Raw genomic sequence first — 7,242 nt, forward strand, 5'->3', positions numbered from 1 at the left:
CTCAAAACTTCGGACTGCATTGTCTTCAGTAGAAAACAACATCAGGGAAAACATGATCAAGGAAATGGAACAGTTAATATTCCTACTAAACAAAACAAAGAACTGAAGAAGCTTCTCGGATGAGAGGTGAAACGTCTTCAAGCAACTTAAAGAAGTCCAGACGCTTTTCTTTGCAAACTCCTTTGACTAAACAAAACAAACACACTGCACAAAATAATGGTAAGATTACAGCATAAAACACATTTATAGTAAAGGTACAAACACCTGTTATAATTTGACCTCATCTGTCATTAATAGAGTGCAAAAGTTCAGGTAAAAGCTATTCATCTTTTTTTAACTACACACATGATAAAAATAATAATAATAATAATGGATTGCATTTATATAGCGCTTTTCGAGACCCTCAAAGCACTTTACAATTCCACTATTCATTCACTCTCACATTCACACACTGGTGGAGGCCACAGCTGCCCTGGAGCAGACTGACAGAAGCAAGGCTGCCATATTGCGCCATCGACCCCTCTGGCCAATACCAGTAGGTGAAGTGTCTTGCCCAAGGACACAATGACCAAGACAGACAGAGCAGGGGATCGAACCAGCAACCATTGATAAACAATAGCTGGTTTATCATAGTGATAAATTATAGAATGCCTGACGAGATATGTCTGTGAAGGTTCTCAGTAATCCAGGTGATCGTAGTCAAAGGAGTTTGCAAAGAAAAGCGTCTGGACTTCTTTAAGTTGCTTGAAGACGTTTCACCTCTCATCCGAGAAGCTTCTTCAGTTCTAAGGTCAAATGGCCGAGAGTCCCAGATTTAAACCCAGTGGGAGTATCCCCCCAAAGAGGGACAAAGGACCCCCTGGTGATCCTCTAATCACATGAGCCAAGGTGTGAAAGCGGGTGTGGGACCTAATCAGCCAGGGTTTCAGGTGAGCTCATTGTGAAACCTGGCCCCACCTCGTCATGTGAATTCCTGAGGTCAGATGGCCAAGGATGTGAGTGGGCGTTAAGGCGTCTGGGGAGGGAACTCAAAACTGGATTATAGATGGCAGACAGTTGGTGTCGTAAACCACCGCCTCTGTTCCTGAAAATTCAATTCAATTCAATTCAATTTTATTTATATAGCGCCAAATCACAACAAAAGTCGCCTCAAGGCGCTTTATATTGTACAGTAGATAGCACAATAATAAATACAGAGAAAAACCCAACAATCATATGACCCCCTATGAGCAAGCACTTTGGCGACAGTGGGAAGCAAAAACTCCCTTTTAACAGGAAGAAACCTCCGGCAGAACCAGGCTCAGGGAGGGGCGGCCATCTGCTGCGACCGGTTGGGGTGAAAGAAGGAAAACAGGATAAAGACATGCTGTGGAAGAGAGACAGAGATTAATAACAGATATGATTCGATGCAGAGAGGTCTATTAACACATAGTGAGTGAGAAAGGTGACTGGAAGGGAAAAACTCAATGCATCATGGGAATCCCCGGCAGCCTACGTCTATTGCAGCATAACTAAGGGAGGATTCAGGGTCACCTGGTCCAGCCCTAACTATATGCTTTAGCAAAAAGGAAAGTTTTAAGCCTAATCTTGAAAGTAGAGATAGTGTCTGTCTCCCGAATCCAAACTGGAAGCTGGTTCCACAGAAGAGGGGCCTGAAAACTGAAGGCTCTGCCTCCCATTCTACTTTTAAATACTCTAGGAACAACAAGTAAGCCTGCAGAGCGAGAGCGAAGTGCTCTAATGGGGTGATATGGTACTACAAGGTCATTAAGATAAGATGGGGCCTGATTATTTAAGACCTTGTATGTGAGGAGCAGGATTTTGAATTCAATTCTGGATTTAACAGGAAGCCAATGAAGGGAAGCCAAAACAGGAGAAATATGCTCTCTCTTTCTAGTCCCTGTCAGTACCCTTGCTGCAGCATTTTGGATCAGCTGAAGGCTTTTCAGTGAGTTTTTAGGACATCCTGATAATAAAGAATTACAGTAGTCCAGCCTGGAAGTAATAAATGCATGAACTAGTTTTTCAGCATCACTCTGAGACAGGATATTTCTAATTTTAGAGATGTTGCGCAAATGGAAGAAAGCAGTCTTACATATTTGTTTAATATGTGCATTGAAGGACATGTCCTGGTCAAAAATGACTCCAAGGTTCCTCACAGCATTACTGGAGGCCAAGGTAATGCCATCCAGAGTAAGAATCTGCTTAGATACCATATTTCTAAGATTTTCAGGGCCGAGTACAATAACCTCAGTTTTATCTGAATTAAGAAGCAGAAAGTTAGCGGCCATCCAGGTCTTTATGTCTTTAAGACATTCCTGCAGTTTAACTAATTGGTGTGTGTTACCTGGCTTCATGGATAGATAGAGCTGCGTGTCATCTGCATAGCAGTGAAAATTTATGCTATGTCTTCTAATGATGCTGCCTAAGGGAAGCATGTATAATGTAAATAGAATTGGTCCTAGCACTGAACCCTGTGGAACACCATAATTGACCTTAGTGTGTGAAGAGGACTCTCCATTTACTTGAACAAATTGGAGTCTATTAGATAGATATGATACAAACCACTGCAGTGCAGTACCTGTAATACCTACAGCATGTTCTAATCGCTCTAATAGGATATTATGGTCAACAGTATCGAACGCAGCACTGAGGTCTAGCAGGACAAGCACAGAGATGAGTCCACTGTCAGAGGCCATAAGAAGATCATTTGTAACCTTCACTAAAGCTGTTTCTGTGCTGTGATGAGCTCTGAAACCTGACTGAAACGCTTCAAATAACCCATTCCTCTGCAGATGATCTGTTAGCTGTTTGACAACTACTCTTTCAAGGATTTTTGATATGAAAGGAAGGTTGGAGATTGGCCTATAATTAGCTAAGACAGCTGGGTCTAGAGATGGCTTTTTAAGTAAAGGTTTAACTACAGCCACCTTGAAGGCCTGTGGTACATAGCCGATTATTAGAGATAGGTTGATCATATTTAAGATTGAAGAATTAATTAATGGCAGGACTTCTTTGAGCAGTTTTGTAGGAATGGGGTCTAAAAGACACGTTGATGGTTTGGAGGAAGTAATTATTGAAGTTAACTCAGAAAGATCAATTGGAGAAAAAGAGTCTAACTTAACATCGATGGTACTAAAAGTAGCTGTAGATAATATTACATCTGTGGGATGATTATTGGTAATTTTTTCTCTAATGATAAAAATTTTATTTGTGAAGAAGTTCATGAAGTCATTACTAGTTAACGTTAAAGGGATTGTTGGCTCAGTAGAGCTCTGACTTTTTGTCAGCCTGGCTACAGTGCTGAAGAGAAACCTGGGGTTGTTCTTATTTTCTTCAATCAGTGACGAATAGTAAGATGTTCTGGCTTTGCGGAGGGCTTTCTTATAAAGTAGCAAACTATTTCTCCAGGCTAAATGATGATCCTCTAAATTTGTGACACGCCATTTCCTCTCCAGCTTACGAGTTATTTGCTTTAGGCTACGTGTTTGAGAAAAGAGGGTTTTAGCCAAAGGACTCAATTTCGCCATTTCTCCGCAACAGTTGCCCATAGTGGACCTCATCACAGCCACAGAAACCGCCATATGGATTAATAAATTATCACAGACAGAAGCAGAGCAAATCAGGATGAAAGTCTCAGCCACCCTCTCCAGTGCGAAAGTCCCTCCGTCTAAACTTACATTACAAGAAAAGAAGGCCGTCGCTTCCCTGAGCAAAGACCACAACATCACTATATTACCAGCGGATAAGGGAAGGTGCACCATGGTCCTAAACACAACAGATTACCACACAAAGATCACTACTCTCCTCAGTGACAACAACACCTACGAAGCTTTAAAGCGAGACTCCACAAGCAGCTACAAAAAGAAAGTTATAGCTTGCCTTCAAGACCTTGAAAAGGACAAAAATTGACCGCATTACATATCACCGCCTTTATCCAGGGGATGCCATACCCTGCATTTATGGACTTCCTAAAATCCACAAGGAAGGGGTCCCACTCAGACCCATAGTCAGTAGCATAAACTCAGCCACTTATAACATTGCGAAACACCTTGCTACCATCCTTGCACCTCTCGTGGGGAACACCCCACACCACATCAAGAACTCCACCGACTTCACCGACAAGGTCCAGAAACTTACCCTGGATCCAGATGAAACCATGGTGTCCTTTGATGTAGTCTCTCTCTTCACTTGCATACCCACCACGGAAGCAGTGGAGACTGTCAGAAAACGACTACAAGAAGACAGCTCCTTGGAAGACAGGACCAACTTCACACCCGATCAGATTTGCACACTGTTAGACCTCTGCCTTACCACAACATACTTCAAATACAACGAAGGCTTCTACAGACAAAAACATGGCAGTGCCATGGGCTCCCCCGTGTCACCTATTGTAGCCAACCTTTACATGGAGGAAGTGGAAAGGAAGGCTCTTGGCTCTTTCAAAGGAAGAGTACCCAGCCACTGGTACAGATATGTAGATGACACCTGGGTCAAAATCAAGACACAAGAAGTGGAATCCTTCACTGCGCACATTAACGCCGTGGATAAAAACATCAAGTTCACCAGGAAAGACACAAAGGATAACTGTTTGCCTTTCCTGGACTGCGCCGTGCACATTGAAGAGAATGGCAACCTCAACATTGAAGTTTACCGGAAGCCCACACACACGGACCAGTACCTCCTCTTTGACTCCCATCACCCTCTGGAACACAAACTTGGAGTAATTAGGACCCTACACCACCGGGCAGAACATGTTCCCTCTAAGCCTGAGGGGAAAAAAGAAGGAACACACACACGTAAAGGAAGCACTCAAAACATGTGGTTATCCTAACTGGGCGTTCATAAAGTCAGCAAAGAGTCACAGAAAAGAAGATCAGACACCAGCGAGGGAGGATAAGAAAGACAGACGCAACAACGTTGTCATCCCCTATGTAGCCGGTGTATCATAGAAACTCAGGAGAGTTTTCTCCAAGCACGACATCCCAGTGTACTTCAGACCCAGCAACACACTCAGACAGAAACTGGTTCACCCGAAAGACAAAACTCCAGAACACAGACTTAACAACGTGGTGTATGCGGTACAGTGCAGCGAGGAATGCCCAGACCTCTACATTGGAGAGACCAAACAGCCACTTCACAAGCGCATGGCACAACATAGAAGAGCAACCTCCACAGGACAAGACTCAGCAGTCCATCTGCATCTTAAGGATAAAGGTCACTCTTTCGAGGATGCCAATGTTCACATATTGGACAGAGAGGACAGATGGTTTGAAAGAGGAGTGAAAGAAGCCATCTATGTCCACTGTGAGCGACCATCTTTGAACAGAGGCGGTGGTTTACGACACCAACTGTCTGCCATCTATAATCCAGTTTTGAGTTCCCTCCCCAGACGCCTTAACGCCCACTCACATCCTGGGCCATCTGACCTGAGGAATTCACATGACGAGGTGGGGCCAGGTTTCACAATGAGCTCACCCGAAACCCTGGCTGATTAGGTCCCACACCCGCTTTCACACCTTGGCTCATGTGATTAGAGGATCACCAGGGGGTCCTTTGTCCCTCTTTGGGGGGATACTCCCACTGGGTTTAAATCTGGGACTCTCGGCCATTTGACCTTAGAACTGAAGAAGCTTCTCGGATGAGAGGTGAAACGTCTTCAAGCAACTTAAAGAAGTCCAGACGCTTTTCTTTGCAAACTCCTTTGACCCTGATGAGATAATATCACATCAGAGAATACGCACGGCAAGGTCAGCTACTGACCTGGCGGGATCGGTTTGCTCAGGGGTCGGCAACCTGCAGCTCCGGAGCCGCATGCGGCTCTTTAGTCTTATTTGTGTTTGTTCTTTTTTAACTTGTAGTTCTAAATTGGAAGATTATTGTGATTTTGAAATATAAAAATAAAATTATATGTTATTATTTTTCATCGCTCAAAATAAGGGTCACATTTGCATAAACCATACCCGCCGAAATGCCATGCATTTATCAAGATTTTCAACAACAGGCAGGCCAAGTATGGATCTTCGGATCCACATAGGTATGTGAGCAGCTATTCTCCACCATGAACTATGGTAAAAACAAAAACAGCTCACGCCTCAAAGATGACAGCTTACAGTCCTGCGTAAAGATGACGTGACTTCGTAAAGCCCCGATTTGCAGCAGAAGTCCCATTGTTTCTCTACTGACCACTTTTCACACATGGTTGCTGTAGCCACAGAGCCAGCTGTAGCTTTCCAGCTCACAGCCCAACACATACCAACACAACAGCAGAGAGAGCACAGACTTTAAGCCGGCGAGGCTTGATTGTGGATGCTGCTCAGATGCGTCCGCCTCCCCACCAGCGGCACTGCAGACCACGCCCTGCCACACACATTGACCACGTAAAATAAATATTTATGCAGATATTTTGCAAATGTTTATTTTTCATTTTTTTTAGCAGTTGAGTGATTTTTTCCAATTATTTTTAAAATTCAGGTCAAGGCTCCGCTACAGGCTACGAAATCCCAAAGGTGATATAAGGATGACGCCTCACTACAGTTTTTGTTTGGTATTGAGTAATTTAAGTTCAGCTTTTTAATTCTTTTAAAAGAGACCTTCAACTAGGTGTCTTTCCTTTTTGTTATATTTTTTAAGAGTTCAAAATGTGTTCATTACATAAATAAAATTTTATTTTCTCTGTAGCACTTCATGGATTTCATAAGCAGCACACTTTAGGTGTTTTACAAAGCATAAACACAAAAAACAATAACAGTGTTATCTTCATTTTAGATGTCAAAAAGTATTTGCGGCTCCCAGTGTTTTCTTTTCAGTGGAAACTGGGTCCAAATGGCTCTTTGGGTGTTAAAGGTTGCTGACCCCTGGGCTAGTTTGTACCTACAGTACTTTGCATTGCATATAACCCCTTACATCTCAACGTACTGCTCAATGAATAGACAACTGTTGTGCATATATGCTTTGAATATATTGTAATCTTCGGTTTACTGGCTGTCAATTGTTAATTGTTTGGGTAACATATAGCTTTTGTTGTCTTGTTAGTTGATGTCTGCGCATCTTAGGTGCAGGGTAGAAATTCAGAGCTAACCATAGCGGTCTGAAACATATATGTTAAAGCCATCAAGTATGATTGTTCACGGACAGAAGGCGTATGCAACAGAGGCATAACTCTTCTCACACAGCGTACATGATCTGTCATCAGTGTAAAAAGTGCTACTTAACTCTCGTATTCTCCTCCAGTATTACTGA

Source organism: Oreochromis niloticus, linkage group LG5 (assembly GCF_001858045.2).
Source record: "Oreochromis niloticus isolate F11D_XX linkage group LG5, O_niloticus_UMD_NMBU, whole genome shotgun sequence".
Taxonomy (NCBI): domain Eukaryota; kingdom Metazoa; phylum Chordata; class Actinopteri; order Cichliformes; family Cichlidae; genus Oreochromis; species Oreochromis niloticus.